The sequence below is a fragment of the Microcaecilia unicolor genome, chromosome 3 (genome assembly GCF_901765095.1).
Source record: "Microcaecilia unicolor chromosome 3, aMicUni1.1, whole genome shotgun sequence".
Taxonomy (NCBI): Eukaryota; Metazoa; Chordata; class Amphibia; order Gymnophiona; family Siphonopidae; genus Microcaecilia; species Microcaecilia unicolor.
In genome coordinates, this window is record NC_044033.1 from 511,475,480 (window position 1) to 511,490,574 (window position 15,095).

Genomic DNA, 15,095 nt, shown 5'->3' on the forward strand with positions numbered 1-15,095 from the left:
ATTGAACTCATAGCATTTGGGTGTGGAAATGGCACTATTCTATAAAACCACATGCAACTTTTTGGAACACCCCAGCCCCTCCCCTGGCCACACCCCCCTTTTGAGTTGTGCACTAGGGGATTTAGATGCCTGGTCTTTAAGAATTGCATGCAGGCAGATGTGCACACAAATGCCAATTATTACCAATTAACTGTAATAATTGATATGAATTAATTACTAGTTAATGACTCATTAAACAATTTATTTGCACGCACATCTTCAATCTGCACTTAAATTAAATGTGTAGGATGCAAAAATGCATTGGGAACTCTGCTTCATATGGTTGTGAAGTGCCCACAGTCTGGCACATTGTGGACAAGAGCCATGATTGCTGTCTAGGATGTGATCCAAAAGAGAAGTGCAAAGGGCTCTCAAGAAATGGTACAAGTGTGCTTTATTTGTGACCTGACATGGGCCGTGTTTTGGCGTGAAACAATGCCTGCCTTAGGGGTCAGGTTGACAAATCAACAGTTTGACAGATCAACATTAATGACTTGAGTTGTTGCTTAAAGTGTAATGCTCAAAATACTGACTAGAACCTCCATGGGATATGATCCAGGCAGAAGTGCAATGCACCGATGGGTTGCTCCTGCTAAGAAAGGAAAAGCCAGTAAAAGAGGTCAAGCGTAATAAGCCAAACGGGAAACTTTCGAAGGTGACTTTGTTGTTGGTTGAGATTTCCCAGTATCTTGAGATACTGGATTAAAGAGGAGCCCCCCCCCCCCTCCCCACAATTCAGGTGTGGGAGGTAAATATGCATGAAATGGAAAGATGAGAAGCATCAGAAGGGGGAGTGGAGTGAGGAATGTGGGATGACTATATCAGAAATTGTACTGAAAGCAGTATCCAGAGGAGTAGATTCTGACTGGTGGGGAAGGAAGAGGAGACACCAGAGGGAATTCTCCAAGCAGGGCCAAATGAAGAGGGGTTCCAATGGAGTGTATACAGGCTGCTTTGAGAAAGGAGTGAAAAGCTGTTGATACAGCTCAGTAAAAGTATTTATTTGTGTGTACTATGATTGTGTGTATTAGAGTGCGTATGATGGTTAATGCGAGTTAGTTGATTGATACAATGGTACACAATATTTTGTGGATTAGCTGTACTGGTCAGACCTCAGCTATGTTTGTGATCACAGCTGTATATTCTTCTGAGAGCAAACATCATAGTTTAAATAATATAAGGGCACAATATAGCATTAATTTGATGAGCCAATCACGTTTTAATCCTGCTCAACAAACTCTTACTTTTCGTATGTGTAATTTGTCCCAAAATATTAAACAGTTAATTGAATGCATCAATTGTAAAGCACAAAAAAAAATCCTATCCACATATTTTCTTTTATCAATTGGGCCACTGATTCCACCCCTATGTCTTCATGAATCAATTCACGATTATCATGGCTTTTTGTATCATCCACAGCATTGGGCAAGTTGTTTCTATTTGCGTGAGGATTTCTAGTTGCAAGTTTATAAAGAGGTGGTGAGCGCTACTGTGCCACAATTGAGCATCAGTTTGTATGTTGCCATGTTTATATTTTTGCTTTCATGATAAGTTGAAGAATACTAAAAAAAAAAAAAAGTATAAGCTTAAAGAGATAATTTTGAGGTGAAGGTGTTTTGCCGATGATGAAGTGAAGATCGTTTGATCCTGTCAGACTTTCAGCTCTTTGAGGCTTTTTCCTTCAATTTAAGAATATTTACAAGCAAATCTTTAATACTCACCTACAGTTCTCTACTATTATCATTTTCAAGCTGTGGAGACTTTTTGTTTCATTATTCTCACGAAGGTGTTATTTCACGTCCATTTTTTAGTCATCGTGTGCTAATTTCCCCATTACCGTGGGAGCCCTGACCACCACCTATTTCGGAGGCAGTAAGGGCTCCCATTCTACTCAGGTAACATGCGGAAATGTGCCCACACTACCCGATTCACGCAGGCTCACCTACTCTCTGTCCATGGCCATGCCTCCCACGCTGAAAGATAAAACATATTTTTCGGTGTGGGATTAGCGTATGCGAAGTGGCACACTACCATGGGATGCCTCAGCATGTCCCACACTAGATGATTATTATTATTATTAGCATTTGTATAGCGCTACCAGACGCACGCAGCGCTGAACACCTGACATAGAGAGACAGTCCCTGCTCAATAGAGCTTACAATCTAAAATAATACAGACAATTAAGGGCGAGGGAAGTACTAGGTGAAAATGAGTAGTGGCTAGGAGCCAAAAGCAGCAGTGAAAAGGTGGGTTTTCAGCATAGATTTGTTTATAGTGCACAGTAGGCCCGTGTTAGGCCTATTGTACAACTCCTTCACATATACTCAAAACTGTCTTATAATATTCGGCTTGTTGTACTATTATCTTGTTTTGTCCTTATCATATTGCCCAAGATCCTTCTATAACACAAAATGTTTATTTCTAATGTATGTCCACCTTTCATGATGTATTGTAAGCCACATTGAGCCTGCAAAGAGGTGGGAAAATGTGGGATACAAATGCAATAAATAAATAAAAGGACCCCTAAAACATTTGTTGAACAATTCTGGATTTGTAAATCAAGTACTGTCACCCCTAATGGTATGAATGCTGAAGTAAAATGGCAGATTTTGATTTAATAAGATATTAGCCATTTATGCTTCATTATGTAGGTTGGAAGCAACCACCAAGGTGGAGAACCTGGATAGTAAATGCAGCAACACAGGAGTAGCGTGATCAACAGGACCCTTCCAAAAGCCATGAAGACGTGGAGGGGAATAATCGAACGTCGCCGGCGAAATAGGTCGCCGGCGATCTATTTTGGCGGCGGCGCAACAGCCGGCCGGAACCGTATTTTCAAAAAAGATGGCCAGCCATCTTTTTTTTCGATAATACGGTGTGGGCCGGCAAAATGCCTTGGATTTCGCCGGGTTTGAGATCGCCACTCTTGTTTTTGCGCGATAATGGAAAAAAACTGCCGGCGATCTCAAACCCGGCGAAATCCAAGGCATTTGGCCGTGGGAGGAGTCAGCATTTGTAGTGCAATGGTCCCCCTCACATGCCAGGACACCAACCGGGCACCCTAGGGGGCACTTCAAACATCTTTTATAAACAACCAAATTAGCTTCCAGGTGCATAGCACCCTTCCCTTGTGTGCTGAGTCCCCTAAATCCCCTCCAAAACCCACTGCTCACAAGTGTGCACCATTACCCTAGCCCTAAGGGCTGAAGGGGGGCACCTACATGTGGGTACAGTGGGTTTTGGGGGGTTTGGGAGGGCTCAACATTACCCACCACAAGTGGAACAGGTAGGGGGGGGGGATGGGCCTGGCTCTGCCTTTCTGCAGTCCACTGCAACCAACAACAACTGTTCCAGGGACCTGCATACTGCTGTCAGGGTGCTGGGTATGCCATTTGAGGCTGGCATACAGGCTGGCAAAAAAAGTTTGTATTTTAATAATTTTAGTGTGGGAGGGGGTTGGCGACCACTGGGGGAGTAAGGGGAGGTCATCCCCCATTCTCTCCGGTGGTCATCTGGTCAGTTGGGGCACCTTTTTGAGGCTTGGTCGTGAAAATAAAAGGACCAAGTAAACCCGGCGAAATACTGCTTATTGCCGGGATTTATTTTTCCATTATCCGCGAAAGCCGGCCATCTGGTAGCCACGCACAAGCCTGCCCATGTCCCGCCTTCGCTTCGCCGCCAACATGCCCCTTTAAACTTTCGCTGGCGCGGCGAAGGGAAAGCGGCGAAGCTATCACAAATGTAGCTTTCGATTATACGCTTTTTGCCGCTTTTGCGAAATCGCCGGCCATATCCCGATTTGTGTCGGGAAATAGCCGGCGATTACTTTCGATTATAAGCTGGGTGGTGTCCTATCTCATGTATTATTAAGAGATATTTTTACACCATGTCTCATTGGCTTTTTGGACGGGTCCTGTTGATCACGCTACTCCTACATAAGTACATAAGTATTGCCATACTGGGACAGACCAAAGGTCCATCAAGCCCAGCATCCTGTTTCCAACAGTGGCCAATCCAGGTCATAAGTACCTGGCAAGATCCCCAAAAAGTACAAAATATTGTATGCAGCTTATCCCAGAAATAAGCAGTGGAGTTTCCCCAAGTCCATTTTAATAATGGTCTATGGACTTTTCCTTTAGGAAGCCATCCAAACCTTTTTTTAAAACCCCGCTAAGCTAACCACCTTACCACATTCTCTGTGTTGCTTCATTATGTAGTTTGCAATGAGTGGTGCTTTCATTTAGCCGTCGTTTAAAATTTTGAAGTAATTTGTGTATTTTCTACTCCCACAACACAGAAAATGATGTACATTTACGAAACACAGCCCATATTGAGTGCTTAGTCCTGAGCTATGATTGTTGCAGAAGTGCCTGGATGCTCCACATTTGAAAAAGACGTTTTTTATATGCAAAGTTTAAAAACTGTATCCAAAATGAGTAATGAGGTTATGATTGGGACCAAATGATGGCTATGAATAGAGTATTAAACTTGCCATTGATTCAGCTGATTCTCTCCTTTTAAAATTAAAGTGCAAGTTATCTTTAGTGAAAACAGTTTTTTAAAATATTTTCTTAGGTCTGTGTATAGTCATGAAGCAACTGAACAAGACAATAAAAAGAGAAAAGTTGGTTCTTCCCACATCTTCCATAGTTGGCAGGAGCATGTACATTGCCATTGTTGAGTGCTGGCAAACATGTTGGATTCCGAAAATGCTGAATTAACTGTCTTTATGGTATTTCTTCAAATGAAAAGACCTGGGAAAGCACGGGAGCTGTCCTTAGTGCTGAAAAACTGTTTCACCCCATTTGCTTGGTGTCAATTATCCCTCCAAATTGTGGGTTGGTGGTACATAAAGATTTGAGAGGTTAAAATTGGTAATTGTGACTTTCTCTTGGTGAGTAATAAAATCTCTAACTTCACTTTCTCATATGTGTGGCCTTGTGTTTTATCTCTGTAAAGCCGTTATATTATATATGATAGTTTGGAGAGGTGGTGAAAATACTAAACACTACTGGTCTTTCAGCACTCCACAATACTAAGTAGTGGATATTTGGGACACTGGAGTGAGAGTGAAAAGACAGTGATAATCCTAGAGTGATAAGGGGAGCCCATTATTAACACCCCAAAAGATTAAGCAGCAGATACTCAAGGTACTTAATACGCACTTTACTGGATGCCTATGTTTTCTTGGAAATTGCCAGTCGATTGTCATAAAACTTTGTCCATTTTGGGGGTTGTTTACTAAAGCTTAGCTCGACTTATCTGCAGCAGGGCCCATAGGAATAAAATGGACCTTGCTGCAGATAACTTGAACTAAGCTTTAGTAAACGGGGGGGGGGGGGGGGGGGGGGGGGGGCGTTATTTGTAAAGTAGCTAAAATTGTGCCATTACAGAAAGGGGAGTGTTTGGGGATGGATGAAATAGATAGTCCCTCATCCTATAACTTGGAGCCTAAATTTAAGTACTTTTTGTGTTCTTGTATTATAAAATATTAGCACTTATGCAGGAAAGCACACCCTTGCAAGTGTAAGTTCTAGATGTGTGCTCAGTGTTGTTCTATAAATGATGTACACAACCCCCTTAGGGGTCCTTTTACTAAGGTACGCTGAAAAAATGGGCTGCACTAGTATAGGTGCATGTTTTGCGTGCACGCAGATCCATTTTTCAGCACGCCTGTAAAAAAAAAGGCCTTTTAAAAAATTTTGCCGAAAATGGATGTGCGGCAAAATAAAAATGGCGCTTGTCCATTTTGGGTCTGAGACCTTACTGCCAACCATTGACTTAGTGATAAGGTCTCATGCGGTAACCGTGCAGTAATCGTCTCTGCACATAGAATGACGAATACCGCCCGGTTTCCGCCGCACACGGGAAAATAAAAATTATTTTTCAGCGTGCTTAGCAGACGCAAATAAAAAACAAAATTACCACCTGGGCCTCGCGGTAACTCCAAATTGACGTGCGTTAGACACGTGTAGGCACTTACACGGCTTAGTAAAAAGGGCCCCTTTGTGTGTAAATGCAAGGGGGCATTCACAGGGGAGGGGCATGGGTGGTACCAATATTTACACATGTACCTTTACAAAATACTGAAAGTTGCATGCTAAGGTACCATATTTAACTTTAACACAATCAGTGAGTCAGCCGTTGTATAATCCGCTACAGACTGCACGCTCAGTGAGAGGGGAAAAGTCTCATAATGTCATCGCGCTTATGTCTTTGAGTTGTTACACCTCACTCGGACGTTTTTAAGCATTCGTGACTATACTATGTAATCACTGACAAAAAACCCCAGCCACCTAAATGTCAAAATATAGTGGTACACATGTGGCTTTTTTACTTTATTTTATTTTATGTTGTGTATATTTTTCTTTTTTAATACTTTTTTGATTTTTTGATTTGTAAAACGAAGTCCTACTCTTTAAAGCGTTTTTATTCTGAAGGGCAGTCAATCAGTTATCTGCATCCGGAGAAGGCATAGAAAATGCAGGTAAGTGATTGACTGCCCTTCGGAATAAGAACGCTTTAAAGAGTAGGACTTCGTTTTACAAATCAAAAAATCAAAAAAGTATTAAAAAAGAAAAATATACACAACATAAAATAAAATAAAGTAAAAAAGCCACATGTGTACCACTATATTTTGACATTTAGGTGGCTGGGGTTTTTTGTCAGTGATTACATAGTATAGTCACGAATGCTTAAAAACGTCCGAGTGAGGAGCGTAACAATCACCATGCCCTGTCTTGTGACGTAGCCCGAGGGGGTTCCAATCAGAGACCGAGTTAGCTCATGCAGTTAGTCTGCTGCAGACATTAAAGGAGGTATGTTGCCAATTTCAAATAGAGAGGAGCCTAGACTGGATCAAGTCCAGGCCATGAGTGGTTAAAGAGAGGGGAATGCAACTCATGAATAAGAGATTTATAGCCCCAGCCCAGGACAGCAGGTTGCAGGGGAGGCAGATTACAACAAGAATTATAGCAAAGGAGTATAATAAACATCAGCTGGGTCTATCCTGAATCGTGTTCAAAGCCTTTGAGGTAGAGAATTTCATGTAAATGGGACATTATGATAAAACATTTCCCTCACTGGCAACTTTGTGATATTACTGCCACATATCACAAAGGGCAGTGGAGCATGACCTAAAAGGAAATACAGAAAGAGGCCATATTCTAAAGGGCCATCACACACCCACTAAACAGAGATAGAAGGAAAGAGGCCTGACATAGTGGCCAAGAGAAAGACACCAGAAGGACCATGACCATAATGACCATGGAGGTGGCAGACTGAGCAATATCACTGTACATTGCAAGGAAAGAGAAAATCCTCAAGCATTAAGCAACACAGGCAAAGGTCCAGACAAGTGGTATAGAGAGGTTATCCACCAATTTTAATACATTCCACAAGCTTAAGTTGAAGACTTGCTGGCTTATTAATTCAAGTTTGGTCATGCTATGGACTCTGCCAACAATAGACTGTAGGTACGTAGCATTTATATGTTGAAGGCTGATATTAAAAATCAAAAGTAAGAGGAAAAGGTCTCAAACTGCCCGGGTGCCAGGATGAACTTTACCATCAATATCTTCAAGGCACACTCTGGACTGTAGCTCATCACTGACCAGAAAACCTCCTGCAACCTTTCCTCATATTTCTTTTCTTATTTTTTCTTATTTTTTTATTCATTTCCTTATAATAATTCAAAACAATTCAAAGAATTCTTCCAGACAAAATGGATGAAATAACTTAGCTTTTAAGCCTCTGCACTTCTAAGACATGTTTGGTTGTTGAACACCCCGATCTTGAGACTCCCAACTGGCGACAGGGACCCGTTTCGCCCTCCGGCTTTCTCAAGGGAGGAGTCAAGGTGTTCTGGCAATCGAGTTCTGTTCTCTTGCAGCAGGGTTGACAACCACCATGTTATGGACTCTGCCATCCAGTAGACCCAATACTGTTACCTCTCACACCAGGTCATACATTCACCAAGGACTAGATCTAAAAACAGCTGCCCTGAATGAAATCAGTCATTTGTTTTGCCTAAGAATTGTACCTCCCTACCATCTCTTGATGGGACATTTGTGTAGTCAGTAGCAGGGGTGTTACCAAAGTGGATGAATGGCAAAGTTGGGAACGGCCATGCTCATTGCAACTTATGACCCTTAATGACACGAACACAAGAGGTAAAGTTAGTACCAACAGGAACTGGAAAAACCATGATCATACGCCTAGCATTCTTTTCAAAGAGTGGGGTTCAATAGCTCTGCAACAAGTGCAATTTGATCAACACATATTCCTCATAAGTGCATAAGTATTGCCATACTGGGAAAGACCAAAGGTCCATCGAGCCCAGCATCCTGTTTCCAACAGTGGCCAATCCAGGTCACAAATACCCAGCAAGATCCCAAAAATGTACAAAACATTTTATACTGCTTATCCCAGAAATAGTCAATTTTCCCCAAGTCCATTTAATAACGGTCTATGGACTTTTCCTTTAGGAAGCTGTCCAAACCTTTTTTAAACTCCGCTAAGCTAACCACCTTTACCACATTCTCTGGCAACGAATTCGAGTTTAATTACACGTTGAGTGAAGAAACATTTTTTCCGATTCGTTTTAAATTTACTACATTGTAGCTTCATCGCATGCCCCCTAATCCTAGTATTTTTGGAAAGCGTAAACAGACGCTTCACATCTACCCGTTCAACTCCACTCATTAATTATAGACCTCTATCATATCTCCCCTCAGCCGCCTTTTCTCCAAGCTGAAGAGCCCTAGCCGCTTTAGCCTTTCCTCATAGGGAAGTCATCCCATCCCCTTTATCATTTTCGTCGCCCTTCTCTGCACCTTTTCTAATCCCACTATATCTTTTTTGAGATGCGGCGACCAGAATTGAACACAATATTCGAGGTGCGGTCGCACAATGGAGCGATACAAAGGCATTATAACATCCTCAGTTTTGTTTTCCATTCCTTTCCTCTATTATTGCGCCTGTTCTTTGACACAGGCTGAGGACTGAGGCATTCACAGCAGTCAGGGCAGCAGTTCCCAGGTCTGGAAGACTGGGTATTTTTTCATAGACTTCCTACTCTACTTAGTTTGGTATTTTCTTCCTTTACTGCTGGCTCCTACAGCTGTCCTGCTTTGTGCTGTCTCATGGGATTATATTACTTTCACTTTCTTCCACTGAGAGAAAGGCAGCTGGAGGTTAGAGCCCTTGAACAAAGGAACCTCAGGTGCATTTTCTGCTCAAATCCCTTTGTTTTGCTATTCCCCAGTTTCTTCTTTGTGGTGGCATTTATATTCATAGCACTATGAGTAAGCAGGTTTCTTTTAGTGGAACAATCTTTGTTTTCTATGAACTAAGCTTGCTGTTTTGAATCACAACTTAGCCACAATCCATGACTGGGTAGGGTTAAAGCCTGTACTACTCAGCCCGTCTATTCTATATTGCCGTTCTGTGCTGCTTTGTCACAAGTACAGCCTACTGTTCAGGGGCTCTCTGCTCCTGGCTGCAAGAAAAATGAGTCTCTTCCATCTCCTCCTCTATCATCAGAACCATTTCCAGTTTTCCAAGTGTCTATTTAGGTGTGCTACAGTCCTGCAGGTCGATGCACCAATTTCTCCCGAGTGGTCCTGGCCCTTGTTTTATTTCTTGGTTGTTTTTTTTTTTAATTTTTTATTTATGAATTTTAATATACATTTATGATACAACATAAATATATGGAAATTGGAAAATTAACCAAACTTTGTAAATACAAAGTAAATAAGTAAGGAAATTAAACTTTCAATCTTTTGTCCACAATAAAGTGATCCAGGTACTAGGAAATTTAAACAAAACTAAACAAATGAATCATTCATATAAGAATAGAAGGTTACAGGAATACACAGCCAAGTAGTGTTATGCAATCTGGTACTTATAGTAACATAGTAGATGACGGCAGAAAACGACCTGCACGGTCCATCCAGTCTGCCCAACAAGATAACTCATATTTGCTGCTTTTTGTGTATACCCTACTTTGATTTGTACCTGTGCTCTTCAGGGCACAGACCGTATAAGTCTGCCCAGCACTATCCTCACCTCCCAACCACCAGCCCTGCCTCCCAACCACCGGCTCTGGCACAGACCGTACAAGTCTGACCAGCACTATCCCTGCCTCCCAACCACCAGTCCCGCTTCCCACCACCGGCTCTGGCACAGGCACAGAGCATATAAGTCTGCCCAGCACTATCCCTGCCTCCCAATCACCAGCCCCACCTCCCAACCACTGGCTCTGGCACAGGCACAGACCGTATAAGTCTGCCCAGCACTATCCCTGCCTCCCAATCACCAGCCCCACCTCCCAACCACCGGCTCTGGCACAGGCACAGACCGTATAAGTCTGCCCAGCACTATCCTCACCTCCCCACCACCAGCCCTGCCTCCCAACCACCGGCTCTGGCACAGACCATATAAGTCTGTCCAGCACTAACCCCGCCTCCCAACCACCAGCCCCACCTCCCAAACACCAGCTCTGGCACAGACCGTACAAGTCTGTCCAGCACTATCCCCGCCTCCCAACCACCAGTCCCACTTCCCACCACCGGCTCTGGCACAGACCGTATAAGTCTGCCCAGCACTATCCTCACCTCCCCACCACCAGCCCTGCCTCTCAACCACCGGCTCTGGCACAGACCGTACAAGTCTGTCCAGCACTATCCCCGCCTCCCAACCACCAGCCCCGCCTCCCGATCTTTACTACTTATAAATTCTAATAAATTCCCAGGAGTGAAAAATATATAATTAGTGGCATTCAATGAAACAATACATTTACAAGGAAATTTAAGGAGAAAAATCCCTCATAAATTAAGGATTCTTGGTTTTAAGGCCAAAAATTCTTTTCTACTCTTTTGAGTGTCACGTGAAAAATCAGGAAACATTTGTATTTTTAAACCTAGGAAAAGAGCATTTAAGTGACGGAAATACAGTCTTAATATGTTATTCCGGTCATGTTCTAGGGCAAACGTTACTAATATTGTAGACCTTTCAGTTATGACTTCCATAGAATTCTCAAGAAAGTCTGTAAGATTTAAATCTGGTTGTGGAGGGTCAGATATCTTCTTAATTCCTGTGATATATAAAGCCTTAGTAATTGGTGGAAATGCTTCAGCTGGAATATCCAACACTTCTTTAAGATACTTTTTCAACACTCCCAATGCTGAAATGATTGGAGATTTTGGAAAATTTAATAAACGTAAACAGTTCTTCCTAACCTGGTTTTCCAGGTATTCAATTTTACGCTTTTGATAATTACTATCTTTAATTAATACCACCACCACCGATTCTTTTACCTCTTGTTCTAAGACTTCAGTCTTAGAAGCCTGCTCGTCGATCTTCCCAGCTTGCTGAACTTGAGTTTGTTTTATTTCCGTCACCTCTCCTCGCAGGGAACTTGAAATCTGTTGGAGAGTTGTATTTATTTCCTGAATTGCATTCCATAATACTTCCATTGTTATTACAGCCGGTTTAATCTGTCCACCATTCCCTCCGGAAAGACTAATCTGTGGTATTGCGGGTAAATCTGGTGAACACACCTGATTTCCAGCCAACGTTGTTCCCACAGGTGTCGAGATGGCTGCAGGCCCTCCACACGCAGCTACGGAGTCCCCTCGATCAAAGTTTTCCGTTTGCTGTAGCTCTGTCACCACCAGTTCTGTTCCTGGTCTCAGAGGTGCTGTAAATGAGGGAGGCATAAGAGACACTCCCTCAACACTATGGTCCTGCTCTCTCAGTGGACCTCTCATAGTGTTTTCCTGGTTTCCCGGCGTCTGCAGTCCAAGCTCATCAAGCATCCTTTGGCACATGTAGGGGACATTCGCCCCACTCGTGGAGGTAAGTGCACAGTCTTTCCCTTTCCTCTTCCCCATTCCTGGTCAGAGGATTAACCCACTTTGCCAAAAAATTTGCCGAGAGTCTGGAGCTAAAACAGACGCGCTTCTAGTCCAGCTGCCATCTTGGATCTCCTCCCCAGCGTGTTTTATTTCTCATTGCTGTGTGGGAATATGACTGGGAGGCATGAGTGTGCATCAGGGAAAGTTCTGCAGAGGGATAGGACACGGTGGCTGTGAAATTAGGAAAAGCAGCACAAGGGAGGTAAAAGAGGGACTGGCAGTATCAAACAGCTCTTTACGCTAGTCCCATGTCACCCATTTAGCTCTGCCCCCTCCCTTAAGCATCCCACAAATCGACTCCCCCGGATACCTCTGATGTCATACACGGGCAAATGATGCTGCAGGCAGAACGGGGGAAGGTAGGAGCAAAGAGGGGGCAAAGCAAGTCACTGGCACTGAGTGTGACCTCCACCATGTTACATACAGCCTCTCTCGCCATGTGGCTCACTTTCCGCCATTGATCTTTCCACATGGCAGCAGTGTTCCCTTAAGTGTTTCTGTGCAAATGCAATGCGGCATATCACATGGCTTTTCTTCAGCTGTGGCTTTTTTCTTGCCACCTCACATTCAGGTCATGTTTGTGGAGAAATCTTTAAATTTTTGAAGAGTCTACGTTTTCCACAATCTCAGCTATCAACTTCTGTAAGTACATAAGTAATGCCACACTGGGAAAAGACCAAGGGTCCATCGAACCCAGCATCCTGTCCACGACAGCGGCCAATCCAGGCCAAGGGCACCTGGCAAGCTTCCCAAACGTACAAACATTCTATACATGTTATTCCTGGAATTGTGGATTTTTCCCAAGTCCATTTAGTAGTGGTTTATGGACTTGTCCTTTAGGAAACCGTCTAACCCCTTTTTAAACTCTGCCAAGCTAACCGCCTTCACCACGTTCTCCAGCAACGAATTCCAGAGTTTAATTATGCGTTGGGTGAAGAAACATTTTCTCCGATTTGTTTTAAATTTACTACACTGTAGTTTCATCGCATGCCCCCTAATCCTAGTATTTTTGGAAAGCGTGAACAGACGCTTCACATCCACCTGTTCCACTCCACTCATTATTTTATATACCTCTATCATGTCTCCCCTCAGCCGTCTCTTCTCCAAGCTGAAAAGCCCTAACCTCCTTAGTCTTTCTTCATAGGGAAGTCGTCCCATCCCCGCTATCATTTTAGTCGTCCTTCGCTGCACCTTTTCCAATTCTACTATATCTTTCTTGAGATGCGACGACCAGAATTAAAGTAATCCTAGGCCTCCAGGGGTCTTGAAGGTGCCAAGTTCATTAATATTTGGCCTTCTACAGTACCATGATATTTTTAAATCCAAATGGTGCTATATCAAATACTTGGTAGATTAGTTTGTACTTTACAATGGTAGACCTGCCAGTGTAGTGGGCAGTTGAGCCCCTCCCCTATTATTTGCTCTGGTACACCTCTGTAGAGCTCAATGCTGTGCAGGTGAGGGCAGGAACAAAGCAAATTTATCTTCCTGCTACTGTTACCATGTTCACCTTCAGCCTATTGACTGGTTAAGAGAATACCTGATGAGAGGGAAGCAGGGAAGAAAGAGAACAGCAACAATGTAGGACGGACAGGCTTCCTGCCTTTGGTCTGCTATAATGAGGTAGAGAAGTGGCGATAGAGATACCGGGAAAGGGAATGAGGAGCTGATAGGGGGACGGGATAAGGAAAGGAGGGGCTCAGAGAGGGAAATGGGACCTATAAGGAGGGTGAGAGAAGGGTTCAGAGACAAGATAATAGAGGGGCTGGAGATGTGATACTGCTTTGAGGGTTTAGGGGAGGAATTGAAGTGAGGGGAGGGCAATGGGGCAAGGAATAGAGAGTGGGGCCGTGAGAGAAGGAAAAGAGTAAACATAGGTTGTAAGGGCTGAAAAAGGAGATGAGAGAAGGTATATAAGAGGGAGAATGAAGATGAAAGAAGAGATATTTGGGGTTTAGTTTATTCTATGTTTTTTTGTAACCTGCTAAGATAGATCTATATTCAGTATAATCCAAAATACTTTTGTAGATAATAAGAGACTGCAGTCTAGGACAGAAGGGTCCATGGGCTGTGAAAGGAAGAGAAGCAGATGAGGAGGCAGCCAAAGGGAGGAGTTGAGGGAGGAGGTAAAAGAAGTGAAGAGGATGGGAAAGGAAATGTGTGGAACTCAGCAGATGGCTGATAGGAAACATAAAGCTCAGAAAAAGAGTTGTGGGAGGGCAGAAAAATCTTGAAGGGATGAGGAGGAGAGGTATGAAATGGTACAAGAAGCAAAAACTGGAGGAGGCGACAGAAGATTGCAAACTGTGGAGAGAAGAACGCCTGCATATTGAAAGTGATCAATGCATGGAAGAAAAATTTTAAAAAGGCAATAAATTATGTTTTAAAAGAGAAATAATGAGAAGCAAGAGCAGAGACTAAGAGAAAGCCAATCGCAAATGGAAAAGGAATAAATTCAAACTAGAAACAAAAAGATTGTTGTGTAGATGATTTGATGGGTGTGTGTGTGGTCTGGACACACTGCTTCAGGTGAAGAGGAGGGAGAGAAAGGTGGGACTTTGAATATTATTTGGCCGTGTGAGGCTCCCCCATTGTTTACATTACCTCCCCTGCTCTCGACATTTAAATATAAGCTGATGTCACAACCTTCTGTGCCTATTGTAAAGCTGAAGGCAGATAGTAGAAACATAGAAACATGACGGCGACGGCAGATAAAGGCCATATGACCCATCCAGTTTGCCCATCCTCTGTACAAGTCCACGTATGCTACCTCCTTCTCTTTCATAAGTACTCAGTTTTGGAATTCTTTACCGAGGACCATCAAAACCATCACATCATCTATCTTTCCGGAAATCACTGAAGACCATGTTATTCAGAAGTGCCTACCCTGCGGACTCTTCCAGTGACTCCACTGCTGGAAGCACACCGATCTAGAGACATTTGGACATATCCCCCTTCCCTCAAAACTTCCCTTCTCCTTCCATCCATTCCTATTCTTCCCCATTATCTCTTGTAGGTTTGTTGTATTAGCTTCATTTTACTGCATTGGCGCCTGCCTCTGTGGTGCATTGTAAGCCACATTGAGCTTGACACTGTTGGGAAACTGTGGGGTACAAATGAGATAATAAATAAATAACC